At 43.5% G+C, this 15,054-nt stretch overlaps 2 long non-coding RNA genes across 21 annotated transcripts; one reads left to right on the forward strand and one right to left on the reverse strand.

The window, feature by feature from the left end:
• Positions 1 to 1,093: 1,093 nt before the first annotated feature.
• LOC135739798 (uncharacterized) lies at positions 1,094 to 14,532 on the reverse strand. Of its 20 annotated transcripts, none has more exons than XR_010529025.2 (11): positions 6,026 to 6,159; positions 5,847 to 5,912; positions 5,230 to 5,337; positions 4,779 to 4,810; positions 4,465 to 4,548; positions 4,274 to 4,360; positions 3,222 to 3,449; positions 2,977 to 3,040; positions 2,745 to 2,847; positions 2,542 to 2,663; positions 1,094 to 1,227 (listed from the first exon to the last, which is right to left on the reverse strand). It is a non-coding gene; the product is annotated as an uncharacterized lncRNA (long non-coding RNA). The 20 variants fall into 20 exon arrangements; XR_010529017.2 differs by having other exon boundaries at positions 5,836 to 5,912; XR_010529021.2 differs by having other exon boundaries at positions 5,818 to 5,912.
• Positions 5,219 to 7,556, forward strand: LOC135739800 (uncharacterized). Its single transcript, XR_010529033.2, has 3 exons — positions 5,219 to 5,345; positions 6,292 to 6,433; positions 6,810 to 7,556. It is a non-coding gene; the product is annotated as an uncharacterized lncRNA (long non-coding RNA).
• Positions 14,533 to 15,054: the final 522 nt, after the last annotated feature.

Here is a 15,054-nt window from a genome sequence, read left to right on the forward strand (position 1 = left end):
AAGGCGGACACGCCTCTATTGGAGCGCTAAAACACTTATTATAGAGCTTTACTGGCCTGAGCCGATCTCACTTCAGATAGCTCATTTTTCGTCTGCCTGGTAATTTCTCTCTGGTTTAGACGGAATCAGAGGCAGAACGAATTTGTTTATAATATACTGAGGCCCGAATACCTCCCTTTATTCAGTCCCGTCCTATATCAGTGCGCTGAATATTGGTACATTCTTATATATATACCCGGTTTTTCTGCCCTTTTAATAAACGGCAAAACCGCGGGCCTCACGGCAGACTTCCTCTCTGCGATGGGTTCAGTCTGACATTAACCACCTAGACATACTACCCTGCTCCGTGAGCCGTTCGGTCACCGTCACTACTGAGGCTTGTGCACCTGAACGGCTGAGCTCTGGTCTCCGCAGCACAGCTGCATCAACAGAGAACGAAACTGTCTGGGAAAAAGGGGTTATGTCGCGCCTCGGCTGGACTGCCCTGAAATGTTTTCTGTGTGCTGTTTATCCAAACATACTGTGTAATACTGTCGGCTATGCGACCTCACTATAGTGGCGAACGGTATTTGATTCCTCTAAAAAGAGTAATTTCCGTGCTTACTATACTGTGTATTCCCAGCAAACAAAAAAAGGTCCCCAGGACGTCCCCTAAATGGCATCTGCGAACGTCCCCCGGACGTTATCGTGTAGGGTTCTTTTGACGTCCTGCGAACGTCCGCAAAAACGTCTTCCGGACGTTCAAAATGACGCTTTGGGGACTTTATTGACTTTTAGGGGACGTCATGGGGACCTTTTTTGTAAGCTAAATAACATGCTAAGCACTTTAGGCGAACGTCCCCCGAACGTCATCGTGTATGGTTCCCGTTACGTCGAGCGGACTTCCGCGAGGACGTCCTCCGGACTTTTGCGAGGACGTTCGCGGGACGGTCAGCGGACTTTCGGGACTTTTAGGGGACGTTCGCCTAAAGTCCTCAGCACGTCGTTTTATTTCCTTGCTAACCAATGAAATCAGACACGCTAAACATTGTATACCACAAAGTTCTTTTATTTTAATTAAACAGTTGTTATTATCCTGTGCTCCGTGTTTGTGTGAGCGTGCGCGAGCTCTCGTGCGCGTGCCGGATCTCCCGTACGCGTCAGTCAAACGCGCTTCAGCTGCGTGTGTGTGCGTGTCTCTGGCTGTCTGCTGGACTCCGATGTCAAATATTTCCGTGGTCTTCTAACCTAAAACAACGAAACGAACACATTCAAAAGTTAAGTATTTATTGGGGTGGTTTCCCAGACAAGGAGCTTAAACCAGGACTATGCCTCAGTTTAATTATGAAATATAACCAGTTTTAACAAACATGCCTTACTAAAACATTACTTGTGTGCAATCTGATGTAAAAAAAAAACAAAGGGCACTGATGTATTTTAATATATGTCAGTACAAGTTGTTTTTAGGTTGGACAAAAATTTCTTGCAAAAAATCTGTAGCAAACATTTAAAAGGGAGACAGAATTCTGTGCTAAAACTAGAAAGCATGCACAACTCTCTTTTACCTTAGTATTGAATGTTTATGGCATTATAGTTGCTGTTACAGTTCACTCAAAGTAAAGGTGGCTAAATGTGGACATACAGTTCTGTGCAAAAGTCTGCATGCTACCATTAGATTTGTTGTTTTTGCAATTGTGTAGTGATCATATGTTTATTTCTCAGTCTCTTTATTAGAATACAACCAGAAAATACAGGAAATGTGTATGTAGTATTAAAAAACAGTATAAAAGTTTAAGCTGAAGTTTAAAGTATTTAGGGTAAACTCACCTTCAACTTGAGCAATAGCAGGCAACTGCAGGATCTCTTACACATAAATAAAATTTAATCCTTTCTAATTCTAATCGAATGACTTCAGTCTCCTCAAAAAAGCTCAAGATGTGTTTCGTGCCAAGAGAAGTCACACTAAATACTGACTGATGTTTTTAATTTTGTGTACATATTTCCTGTATTTTCTGTTTGTATCTTAATAAAAAGAGTAAAAAATAAATATGGATGGGCATTTAAATTTAGCTAAAACAACAAAGCTGGTGATGGTGGCCTAGACTTTGCACAGTACTGTATGTTACCTATTTTATTTGTAAATGCAAATCGATATGAATATGAATACTCCCAGTATGGTTTCAGCTGGTCAGGCTGGTGTAGCAGGATTGTTTTACAGAGGTTTTAGCCACTTTGTAGCTGGTCTTAGCTGGTCAGGCGGGAAGACCAGCTGACCCACCAGCATATACCACCTTGGCTAAGTTGGTTGGCTGTCTTAGCTGGTTTAAGCTGGTCCTTTAACCTGGCAAAACTGGTACGTCAGCTGGTCTTCCACCCTGACCAGCTACAAAGTGAACATACACATCTCAGAGAGAGCATAGGTCACACACACACACACAATATTTTACTATGACATAAAATAATATAAGTTGTCTTATTATATTGATCTTTGATATTATTGTAGTTTTTTGTGTTAAAGGCATATTAAAGTATAATATGTAGAGTATATTCACACAGACTCACTTTAACTCAATGTTAGTTGCAAGTTTGAAACTGAGCTGCTGAAATTTGCCCTGTGTAACTGTAGCATCCTCCTAATTCCCATCTCCCAAACTGCCTCCCCTCTGAAGAAACAGATAACGAATCTACAAACAAAAACAATCCGTAGTAAACATGGGTAAAAAGTCAGCAGTGACTAGTAATGTTGCGTGTTTTATGGCACATACCATCTTTTGAAAGTCAGCTTGGCTTGCTGCATTTTTCCGACCACTGTTGTGATGTTGTCCTGGATTTGGTCTACTTTCAGAATGATTCTCCACTCCAAGATTTCTTTCAAGAAGGTGTTTTGAAACATTAATAACATTACTAACTATACCAGTAAAATAAATGAACAACAAGTCTGTCTGGAAGAAAACCAATGTCAATAATTTAAGATAAAAAAATAACAAAATAGTGTACCTTGATTCGCTGGTTGGAAGAAATTGATTGATGTGCTGCATTTGTGATTGTGCATGAAATGGAACTGTAAACAATAAAAACAATTAATCATTTGTAAGTCACTCAAGGCATATAACAATTAATAAATTTAAATCAAGTAATCATCATTATACTACAAATACTGTAGACTGAGATTAAATATATTGTTTCTTAATTCCACAGAAGTATAACAATTTAAATGACTAATAACATTACAATGTACTCACAATAAGGTGCCTCAGGCAACATCAAAACATCTTTTTGCTTTTTCTTACTGGTTGCTCCTCATCTAACAAAAAAAACACAGGGAAAAAAATCTGAAAAGAATGATAATATGAAAGTGAATCATAGTGACCTTATAGTTTCACCTGGCTTTTCAGCTGAGAAATACTCCTATTTGCTGTTAATAATGATTCATTTTCTTCACTTTCAAACTGGAAATCTTATCCTCAGGTCTAGAAAGACAAAAAAGAAGTATTTGATATTATTAAGAAACTTACACAATGATTCCCACTGTTTTAAATCATGTAACAATGAATGTAGTGACAATTAAATCACCTTCAATAATGATTTTACCCTTAGATAATTTACTGTCCTACTGAACTGTGAATAAATGTGCATTTAAAGAAAATATGGATAGACAACATGTATTTTTCTTGATCATTCCAACTCTTGGTCAATATACATTACTGTACAAGTGTCTTAGGCCACCATCACCAGCTTTGTTGTTTTAGCAAAGTTTTAATGTCCATCCATATTTTATTTTTCACTTTTTTTATTAAGATACAAACAGAAAATACAGGAAATATGTACTCAAAATTAAAAATAAATTTTTTTTTAGAACTAAATGTCTTCTTCAGACATCAGTCATATTTAATGTGACTTCTCTTGGCACAAAACACATCTTGAGCTTTTTTGAGGAGACTGAAGTCATTGATTAGAATTAGGATTTGATTTTATTTAGGTTTAAGAGATCCTGCAGTTGCCTGCTATTGCTCAAGTGAAAGGGGAGTTTACCCTAAAAACTTGACACTTCAGCTTAAACTTTTATACTGTTTTTAATACTACATACACATTTTCTGTATTTTCTGGTTGTATCCTAATAAAGAAACTGAGATATAATGATATATGATCACTACACAATTGCAAAAACCACAAATTTAATGGTAGCATGCTGGCCTAAGACTTTTGCACAGTACCTCATACAAACATTGTATATTTGGCTTGACAGTATTTGTTGAGGTTAAAAAGAAGTTTGGTATTACTTTGCATACTTTACCTGTGTGAGAAAATGGGCTACTCTGACTGCATATTGTCCACAGCTGTTTGTCCAGAATGGCACATTGTTTATTTTGGTCTCAATACCCTTCAGATAAAAACAAGCATGTTTGATTATTTTTATTTTTTATATGTAGCTGACCATGTTGTTCATGTTTATTTGTATTTTATAAAACATGGATAAAATCTTACCACATTCTTTCACTCTAACCACAAGGATGGTGCTACCTCAGCCTTATTTTGTTCAGTAAAATGGAGCAAAACAGCACAGGAAACCTGTAAGTAAAGTCCATATAAATCTGTAAGTTCAGCTTGCAGTCCTCAAAGGCAATATACACAGTTAGCCTTAATAGAGGACCATTGGCTTTATTCTCAAACCTTAGGCTAAAATTGTTTTCCAATGTTTTTCCTTTTTCCTGGAAACATGTAGGATGTTTAATCTTAGTTTTTCTCAAACCAGTATCAATATTACAGTATAAGATAAGCTGATCTGGTGCTGAACTTACCTTTTTGGAGGACATGTTTAGATGTTTAAAAGCTGAGAAAACAAAATAAAGAAAGTAAATATATATATATACACATCAAAATATATAAAAGAATTAAAAAAATTAAGCTGCTTAAATGTTACCCTGATGTACCCCCAACCGTCCCAGAGATTTTATGTATTATTATAAGAGATTTGATTCAGTTTAAGATTTGTATTCAATTGCTACCATCATAAGGTTTAACCATACACCAGATAAAGGTTTAAAAATAAAGTCTAAACAATATGTTCATAGGCTACATGCATTCAGGCTGATTCATTATGCTGCACATTAAAAATAATTGAACCACATCTACAAACTTATTTTGGTGATTTAGCCCACAAGTTACTTGAACTGGCATGTCCATTGTTTTTACAATGAATTAAATGGCTTTTTTTTTTTTTACTGCGTTTGGCACAGTATTCAATCCTACACGTTATTGTACTACAGTACAGTAGGTGGCGGTATACTGTAGTATGCTGTTCATGTCCGCATCGTCATACGCGCCAGCACCCCTGAAAGACTGCAGGAACAGAAACCCCTGGAAAGGTAAGTTAGGCGTTTTAATTTAAACTTTAAAATGCGTTTAATCACCACGACAGTAAATTTTTGCTTTGCCATTACTAAAGAATCAATTCAGACAGAATCTCGCGCACGCTCACACTTGTAGGCCGTTTCTGAAACGGAAGGCTGCATCCTGCGGAGGTCGCATATGCAGGCTGCATACGTCATCAAGCCTGGTTTATTTAAGTTAAATGAGCATTACATTCGCAAGTCATACGCATATTACAACAATTTACGATTAACTAAGAATAATAGTCAACTTTAGAATTGTTAATATTCTTAAATCTGTCTTGATGACGTATACAGCCTACATATGCCACCTCCAGTAGCCTTCGGATTGAGAAACGGCCGTAATGAGCTCGCGCAGTAACTTATATTAATTATTACTTAATAACATTATACCATTTACTCAAACACTGAAACAAAGTAAGCGAGTTACTTAAATATGGCTACAAACCTCGAATAAGTTATTTACCATTTACAAACCTCGACTGAGTTATCAAACTGCCCTCTTGAACCAATATTTACTGTATATGGTAACGAAATCTTACCCTGTAATGAAAAATTTACGAAATTACTAACTTATCTAACAATTAACTACAAAATAAACGGGATGTGTATAAAAAAAAATGACGAAATTTAAAGGAGCTTTTGCTTATTCCTACCATCGAGACCGTTGTGTCAGTTGAAGTATGACGTGTGAGGCCTCGTGCCAGATAATTCAAATGTTCTCACGTGCAGTCAGGGCCTATACTGGCACGTGATAAAGAGATATGCTGTCATCTTTTCTTTTACAACACAAGTTGTTTCTATATATATTAGACAAAACAATAAAATTAATAAAATCTGTGATTGTTTGTCTAAATCCTTATTGCTGTGTGTTGTACAACTTGATAATTCATAAAAGTATAACAAGTGTTTGTTTTTATAGATGAGTTCCCTATTAAAGAGAGGCTTGATGCTGTTTACTCCACACTCTTAGGCTGATTTTGGATTATTTGTCTGTGAAGACACAGTAGTTCAGTTTCTGAATCCCATCAAGAATGAAGACCTGCAGGCCACCATATTGAGCTGTGAGTCAAAATTTATACTTTTATAACCATACCAGTATATGACATTTCAGTGTAGTGCCATTTAAGTTTCCCTGGCTAAAATAGTTTAATTTGGTAATATTTGTTAATAAGATTATTAATAAGTTATATTTGTATATTTGACTTGTATAGCAGGTTATATAGTTATATTTGTTTGAACAAATAAGTATATTGTTAATAACAAGCTGAGATGGTGGGTTTTCTGGCTATGGTTTTACAGGATGTATAAGAAGGGGAAAGACAGAATAGGTAGCTTGGTTAATTTCGTTTACATGCATAGTTCATGGGGAATTTGTTCAGAGAAAGCATTCAAACACAACCAAACATCTTTACTGTCTCATGCTTTTCTGTGTTCCAGGCAGGGTCTGATGTCATAATATGGCGCTTTTCCAATGTAGGGTACAACTTGGCTCGGCACAATGCAGCTCATACCGCTTTCATTGCTTTTCCAGTACAGTTTAGTATCGCTTCAGAGTGGGTGAGATTATAGGCAGGGGTGCACATAAGGGTGTGTATGCGCGATTAGAAACAATTCCAGCGTAGCAACGTTGCTGAAATTTTGTTACATAGTTAGCTAATTTACTGCAACATAAGGGATTTCATAACATCTCGATCACTCCCCAGTGACTGGTCCCAGTATAGGTCATAAACCCCGCCTCCCCCATGTTATTTAATGGGACTTGAGACCAAGCTGTTTTTTGTCATTTACTGTAGGTTTTATCATGCTGATGTAAATTCAAGTGTTTGTTTTTAAAATAAGTTTGTTTTTAGTTAGTTAGTTAATGCTATAAAACGGTGTTGTCACGTCATGATTGACAGCTGTGTATGCACATTCTGGGAGAGTGAGGGCGGGGCCTTGATTTCGCGGCTTTACATCCTGCTCACTACTGTGCAGGACTGGTCCCGAAATTGCTACTGCGCAGACTCAAGACCCAAGATGTCAGCGGCGACACTGGCGGCTTCATTTTTTACCAATGGAAGAGAGCAAGCTCTCCAGGTGCTCCTTTTAGAACCAGGACAAAAAAAGTTATGTGCACCTCTGATTATAGGCTTATTGTTACAGTTGCGTCCCCTCTACTGCCGTAACATCATCGTAAATGTGATACAAACACACAGCTTGGCCAGTTTAACTCACAAATGAAGAAACAGCAGATTGTTGTGTATGTTTTGAGAAGACCAACAGCAGTGGCGGCCGGTGACTTCTTTTTTTGAGGGCACTCGATTTGAAGTTCGTCACAACATGTATGTAGTTCCCTTTCAATACGGTTCACTTCGCATTGCGTCAGTTTGCTGACGCTATGGGGGAAACTCCTGTTTACTCCGTGATTGAAGCCTATTGGTTAACGTCTGTAGAAAATACAGACCAATGACGTTTGAGCCCGCGCGGGGGCGTGGCACACGTCCCTATATAAGCCGGTGAAATACGTCAAGAGCTCATTACTTTTCTCCTTCAGCGCGAACCTTCTCGCTGCTCCGAAGAAGAAGCCCTTACTCGCCGTCGATCCAAGCACTGCAGCGGACTACAACACACCAGCGTGTTCCCCTGCCGCTTTCCGGTGAGCCTACAAGAGTATCTAAAAGAGCAGAAGCGCGTTGAGATAATGTCGCTTCGGCATTGCGGCTCCTGCCGAGCCCCTTTGCCCGTGGAGGATTTCCACAAAGAGTGCGTCATCTGTCTGGGTCCTGCCCACGCCGAGGCCGTACTCACTGAGGCGGGCTGCGCCCACTGCGAGCTCCTTCCTATCGCGGTGCTGCGCTCCCGCCTCGAGATCTTTAAACGGAAGGCTTCCCGTGCTCTCCCGCCTAAACAGCAGCGGAGCCGTGAAGCTGGAAGACACCCTGAGACCGAGTCCACGCCGGCTCATCCCCCGCGTGCTCTGTCTCCCCGCCGTCATCCTGTCACCTTCGCCCGTGAGGACTTACGCCCCCTGCCGAGTGCTAGCGGCATGGTTTCCTTTGGGTCCGGTGACAACTTGGAGATGATGTCATCCTCTGAGGAGTTGGAGGATTGGGCGGCTTCGGATGACGACGCCCACGCAGCCGCCGCCGATGAACCTACCGAGTCGCGTCCTCACGACTCTGAGCTCATCCGCATCTTGACGCAAGCTACGGCGGAGCTCAATATCAAGTGGTCGCCGCCGTCAGAGCCTCAACTCAGCCGGTTGGACGAGTGGTTTCTGCAGCCCGGGCGCCGTCAATCATCCCGCCAACGGCAGGCGCCGTTTTTCCCTGAGGTTCACCAGGAGCTCACCAAATCCTGGCGTGCTCCCCACTCCACCCGAGCTCAGAGCGCCGTCTCCCACGTCCTCTCCGTAGTGGACGGCGCCGACGAACACGGCTACTCTAAGATGCCGCCGCTCGAGGAAACTGTCGCCGCCCATCTCTGCCCGTCTTCAGCCGGCGGATGGAGGGCTAAGTTGAACCATCCGTCGAAGCCCTGTCGCCTGACATCGACCCTGGCGTCGAAATCCTACGCCGCCGACGGACACGCTGCATCCGCTCTCCATACGATGGCGGTACTGCAGGTATACCAGGCAAAACTCCTCCGTGACATGGACGAGTCAGGTCCGGACCCGTCGACCTTTCAAAACCTGCGCAGCGCGACTGATCTGGCCCTTCGACGCCGCGGTCCCCGTCCTAGGATTACGCTGGACCCGACGCCGGCACCGCCTCCCTGAAGAGAGTCTGAGGAGGAAAAGAGGCTCTGGTCCCGCTTCGGCCGGCCCGCCCTCGAAAGTTCTGCGTGTTTCAGTCCCCTCGGGCGCTGGACACACCCTCGCTGTAACAGCGAAACACAAATTTTTACCTTTTCACAAAAAGAGCAAATTTCCTCCTCTGTACACACAAACACACACACACGGCTTAACGTCCATAAGCATATCGACGCTCGCCGTCAAATTTCACGTTTGGCAATCCACCCCCGGTATGCCGGGCTGGATTCTAAACGTAATCCAACACGGTTATTCACTTCAATTCGCCCGGAGACCACCCCGGTTTCGCGGCGTTCTCTACACCACTGTCCCAGACGATCGTATACAGATCCTCAGGGAAGAGGTGCGTTCTTTATTACTAAAAGACGCGATAGAGACGGTCCCGGCGGATCAAAGCGAATCAGGCTTTTACAGTCGTTATTTTCTCGTTCCAAAGAAAGACGGCGGCCTCAGACCGATATTGGATCTACGCGTTTTGAATCGCGCTCTTGCCAAACGGCCGTTCAAAATGCTTACAGCCAGACGAATCATGGCGTTAATTCGACCGGGCGATTGGTTCATATCAGTGGATCTGAAAGACGCTTACTTTCACATTCCGATAGCGCCACGTCACAGGCCGTTCCTAAGATTCGCGTTCGACGGGACAGCATACCAGTACAAAGTTCTGCCCTTCGGATTATCTCTGGCACCACGCACATTTACCAAATGTGCGGATGCGGCTCTCGCCCCTCTCAGACAGAGCGGCATCCGCATATTGAATTACCTCGACGATTGGCTTATTCTGGCACAGTCAGAGAGGGAAATTACTGCGCACAAGACCGTTGTACTCCAGCATTTGGAGAATTTGGGGTTCAAAATCAACCTCCAGAAGAGTTTGCTCACCCCCACGCAGCGAATCACGTTCTTAGGCACGACGCTCGACTCATTAAAGATGCGGGCATGGCTTACACAGGAACGCGCGCTCACGGTCAGACGCGAGGCGGCATCGTTCAAAGCGGGTTCACATCTCCCTCTCAAACGATTCCAGAAAATGCTGGGTCTGATGGCAGCAGCATCCCCACTAATACCGTTGGGAATGCTGTTCATGAGGCCGCTTCAGTTTTGGTTGAAAGCGAAAGTTCCGCCCCGTGCTTGGTTGTCGGGCCGCTTATTAATCAAAATCACGTACAGCTGCGTGAAAGCGCTTTCGATATGGACATCCCCTCACCTTTTCCTCTCGGGCACGGAGCTCGGCTCCGTGAGCAGGAGGAAAGTGGTGACTACGGATGCGTCTGCGACGGGTTGGGGCGCTCACTGCGACGGCGAGCTCGCCTTCGGTGCGTGGAACAACCAGTTGTCTCAGCTACATATCAACCACCTCGAGATGTGGGCGGTTATCTTAGCGCTACGACACTTTCGACCGAAACTCCAACATCAACACGTTCTAGTGCGGTCGGACAGTATGACGGTGGTTTCGTTCATAAACCACCAAGGAGGGCTGAGATCTCGCTCCCTATCCAGGCTGGCGAAACGGCTTTTATTATGGGCTCACGCGAACGTACGTTCGTTAAAAGCGACTCACGTACCGGGTGTAGCCAATACGGGTGCAGACATTCTCTCGCGCAACGGTCCGCCGCCGGGAGAATGGAGACTGCATCCTCAGACGGTCGAGAGAATATGGACCGTCTTCGGCCGGGCGGAGATCGATCTGTTTGCATCAGACGAGAACGCGCATTGCCCGATCTTCTTCTCGAGACATCACGATGCCCTGTCGCAAGCATGGCCGGCGTGTCTTCTGTATGCTTTTCCTCCGGTGGCCCTGTTACCACAGGTCCTTCAGAGGATAAGAGAGACGAAATGCGCGATAATTCTGGTCGCTCCGTTTTGGCACAATCAACCGTGGCTCCCCGACCTATGGCAGCTGAAAACATCAGCACCATGGCCAGTACCGCTGAGGAAAGACCTCCTATCTCAGGCGAGAGGGACGATATGGCATCCACAGCCGGAGCTATGGAATCTACACGTTTGGTCTCTGAACGGCAACCTTCACGCCTTTCAGGACGAGTGTTAAATACTCTAACTGAAGCTAGGGCCCCATCTACCAGGCGCCTTTACGCTCAAAAGTGGTCTATTTTTTCTGATTGGTGCACGACGAAAGACTTAAACCCAAACACCTGTGAAGTGGAGCATATTCTCTCCTTTCTGCAGGAAATGCTGGACAGCGGTCGCGCGCCCTCGACGCTTAAAGTGTATGTGGCGGCGATAACGGCGAATCACGCCCTTATCGCCGGTCGCACCGTGGGAAAACATGATCTAATCATTAAATTCCTCAGAGGCGCTCGCAGACTACACCCACCGCGACCTAACACGGTCCCGTCTTGGGATCTGTCCACGGTCCTGAAAGCGCTGCGCGGTCCCCCTTTCGAGCCCCTCGAGCAGGCTGACCTGCGCGCTCTCTCGTTTAAAACCGCTCTCCTCCTGGCGTTGGCATCGGTTAAACGAGTGGGCGATTTACACGCGTTTTCAATTGACCCGTCGTGTCTGGAATTCGGTCCTAACGATAGCAAAGTGATCCTTAGACCGAGAGCGGGATACATTCCTAAAGTTTTGACCACGCCATTTAGAGTTCAGGTGGTTTCACTTCTCGCCCTTCCAACGGCGGACGGCGACAAACCCCGAACACGCTCTGCCCCGTCAGAGCGTTAAGAATATACACGGACCGTTCTGCCTCATACCGCAAGTCAGATCAGCTGTTCGTAAGCTTCGCACAACATTCCTTAGGTATGCCGCTCACTAAACAGAGGCTATCTAAATGGATCGTCGAAGCCATTGCTTTGGCTTACGCCTCCCTGAATGAACATTGTCCAGTTGGTTTAAAAGCTCACTCCACGAGGGGTATGGCTTCATCTTGGGCTTGGTCTACGGGGATTTCTATCGTTGACATTTGTAACGCGGCCGGCTGGTCCTCGCCGTCTACGTTTGTCAGATTTTATAGCCTGGATGTCCCTGCCTTACAAGCACAGGTCTTATCGGCTTAATGATTCACGCGATTGCGTTTCTGTATGCCTTCACGGTGCGTTGCTAGCTCACCGTCATGGCTACCTATTAATAGATCATGCACAGCTCGCGGCGCGCTCAGGGAACCCGCCGTCTCGTGCTCTATTGTATATGCATCATGGTGCGTTTAGAAACTTCACTGTATGCGTATTACTGTCTCATATATGGTGCTTACACTTGCGCTCGCTAGAGCTATGTATATGCTGGGTTAGGGCCACATGCAGTGTCTCTCCGGTAAGGGCACCTCAGTCCGTTGTGTATGCACGGCGGGATGGGATTACGTTCCCCCATAGCGTCAGCAAACTGACGCAATGCGAAGTGAACCGTATTGAAAGGGAACGCTTAGGTTACTCATGTAACCCCGGTTCCCTGAAATAACGGGAACGAAGCATTGCGTCGCTGGCCGTGCTACAAACGTCTACGCAGCGAGTGTTATTCGGCTGCGCGCTTCAGTCGAATAATAATGAGCTCTTGACGTATTTCACCGGCTTATATAGGGACGTGTGCCACGCCCCCGCGCGGGCTCAAACGTCATTGGTCTGTATTTTCTACAGACGTTAACCAATAGGCTTCAATCACGGAGTAAACAGGAGTTTCCCCCATAGCGTCAGCAAACTGACGCAATGCTTCGTTCCCGTTATTTCAGGGAACCGGGGTTACATGAGTAACCTAAGCGTTCATGTGTGTGGTTTCTTTTTTCAAAATATGTGTTCTGCACTTTGAGAGATCCTATGTGCATCACGTGTCATGTCAAAATAAGTGCCTGCTGCAGATGCGTCTAAAGGGTTTATGATAAAAGAGACACTCACGATTGCCAGATACTCACATAATCTCATGTGTAATCAGAGTTTACTGTTTTGGGAGTGTCTTGCATGTATTTTGTGAACGTGAGCGTCTCTTTTTTATCATAAACGGTTTTGACGCGTGTGCAGCAGGCACTTATTATGACAAAACATGTGATGCACACAGGATCTCTCAACACGCAGAACACATATTTTGAAAAAGGCACATGATACTCTGTACACTTATTTTGAATTAGCGGCCCTCGGATGAGGAGTAACGAACGCCACTGATGGAAGTAAATAAACAGCGAATCGTTGCATTTTGAGTAAAATCACTCCTCAACTTTGCCTATCTTTGTTCTCACCGTCGCAATTGGAAATGGTTTTTTACCTGATGAGAGGGGTTATAATGGACCAGTAACAGCGCTTGAAGTCCGCGTAGAACTGAAGCGCTATTAAAAATCAGGCTACGCAGAGCTACGCTCAGGCTAGGGATAACCTACATTGTAGACCTTACGCACGCACTATAACATGGGCTTCAGACGATGACATTTTTGTCCTGTGGCAGCTACCATAGAATCTCATTGCGTTTCGAAATTGAGGTTGATTGCAATTTCACCGCTAGATGCCACAACAAAATATAATACACATTTAACATATATAACTTTTGATTTTAAATATGGATTAGCAAATGCTGAAATTAACATGAACTAAGATTAATAAATATTGTAGAAGTATTGTTTATTGTTAGTTCATGGTAGCAAATGCTAACAAATACAAGCTTATTGTAAAGTGTTACCATTGCAATTTGATACTAAACCTAAAAATGTGTAAATGTCTTACCTGTATCTTTTTCACTGTTCTTTTCCAGCAGTTTCAGCGTTGGACTTGTAATTCTGCGTGTTTGGCTTCTTTAGCACTTGCTGTTTGAAAGTCATTGCTTGCAACAGATTGAGCGACTGTCATTCTACATTTCTGTTTGCATTGCTTTGCTTGCATTTTGAATCCTTCGCAATAATAACTATGCAAAAAGTTTTACATTTGAACTGTAGTTGTAGATTTAAATTTGTTTTTCCTTGATATAATGTATTTATATAGATTTTTACAATTATTTATCATGCAGTGCTTCATATATGAGAAAGACAACGCTTGAAGAACCACACAACACTCATATTAATGTATGTGTCATATTAATAAAAATAAACAAGTCTTTGCACTTCATTTATATTTAATTGAGTGATATGTAACTTCACAATGGTGGATTCTTTAACTATTACATGAATATGTGCATTGTGATTTCGATTTATTGACCATAGTTATGTGTTAGGAATAGTGGAGAAAATCATTTACTAAAAAAGACAAAGGTGCCAGATCTTTCATTTACTTTAAATGCAATAAAATTATAGAACAATTGTAAGCAGCTTTAATGGAATCTATGTAATATAGTCAGTAAAGCATACTAAGTAGTTTATAAATTAAGAAATTCTTAATATTAGATACTATAAATTACGATTTTCATTAGTAAAGCCATAGCAAAAACAGCATTTTTACTTTGATGTTGCATGGTTAAATGTGTATGGGTTTATATTAAAGCTTCGAGTGGTTTCACGTCCCCGGAAGGTCCGCCAGCGAACGTTGTCTAGCGGACCATATGCGGACGTCACCAGAAGGTCCGCCAGAAAACGGTTTTTAGCGGACTTTGTGCGGACGTCCCCGGAATGTCCGCCAGCGAACGTTATTTAGCGGACCATATGCGGACGTTCCCGGAAGGTCCGCCAGCGAACGTTACAATGCGGACCAATTGAGGACCTTATGCGGACCTAAGAGGACGTTCGCGACGTCCGGGGGACGTCCCCTGTTTGCTGGGTTGACACCCACGGTTGTACGGTGTCTCTAAACACTTTATCGCCTTACTGACAAGCAATCAGTAATACGCACACACGGCCCGCTGTCCATAATTCTATCGACGCTAGCCGAAAAAACCCCGGTTTGGCCATATACTGTGTATTGACACCCCACGACTGTACGGTGTCTCTAACACCTTTCTGCCAAATTCGCTCGCAGCCCACCTCGG

The sequence above is a fragment of the Paramisgurnus dabryanus genome, chromosome 9 (assembly GCF_030506205.2).
Source record: "Paramisgurnus dabryanus chromosome 9, PD_genome_1.1, whole genome shotgun sequence".
NCBI classification, from domain to species: Eukaryota; Metazoa; Chordata; class Actinopteri; order Cypriniformes; family Cobitidae; genus Paramisgurnus; species Paramisgurnus dabryanus.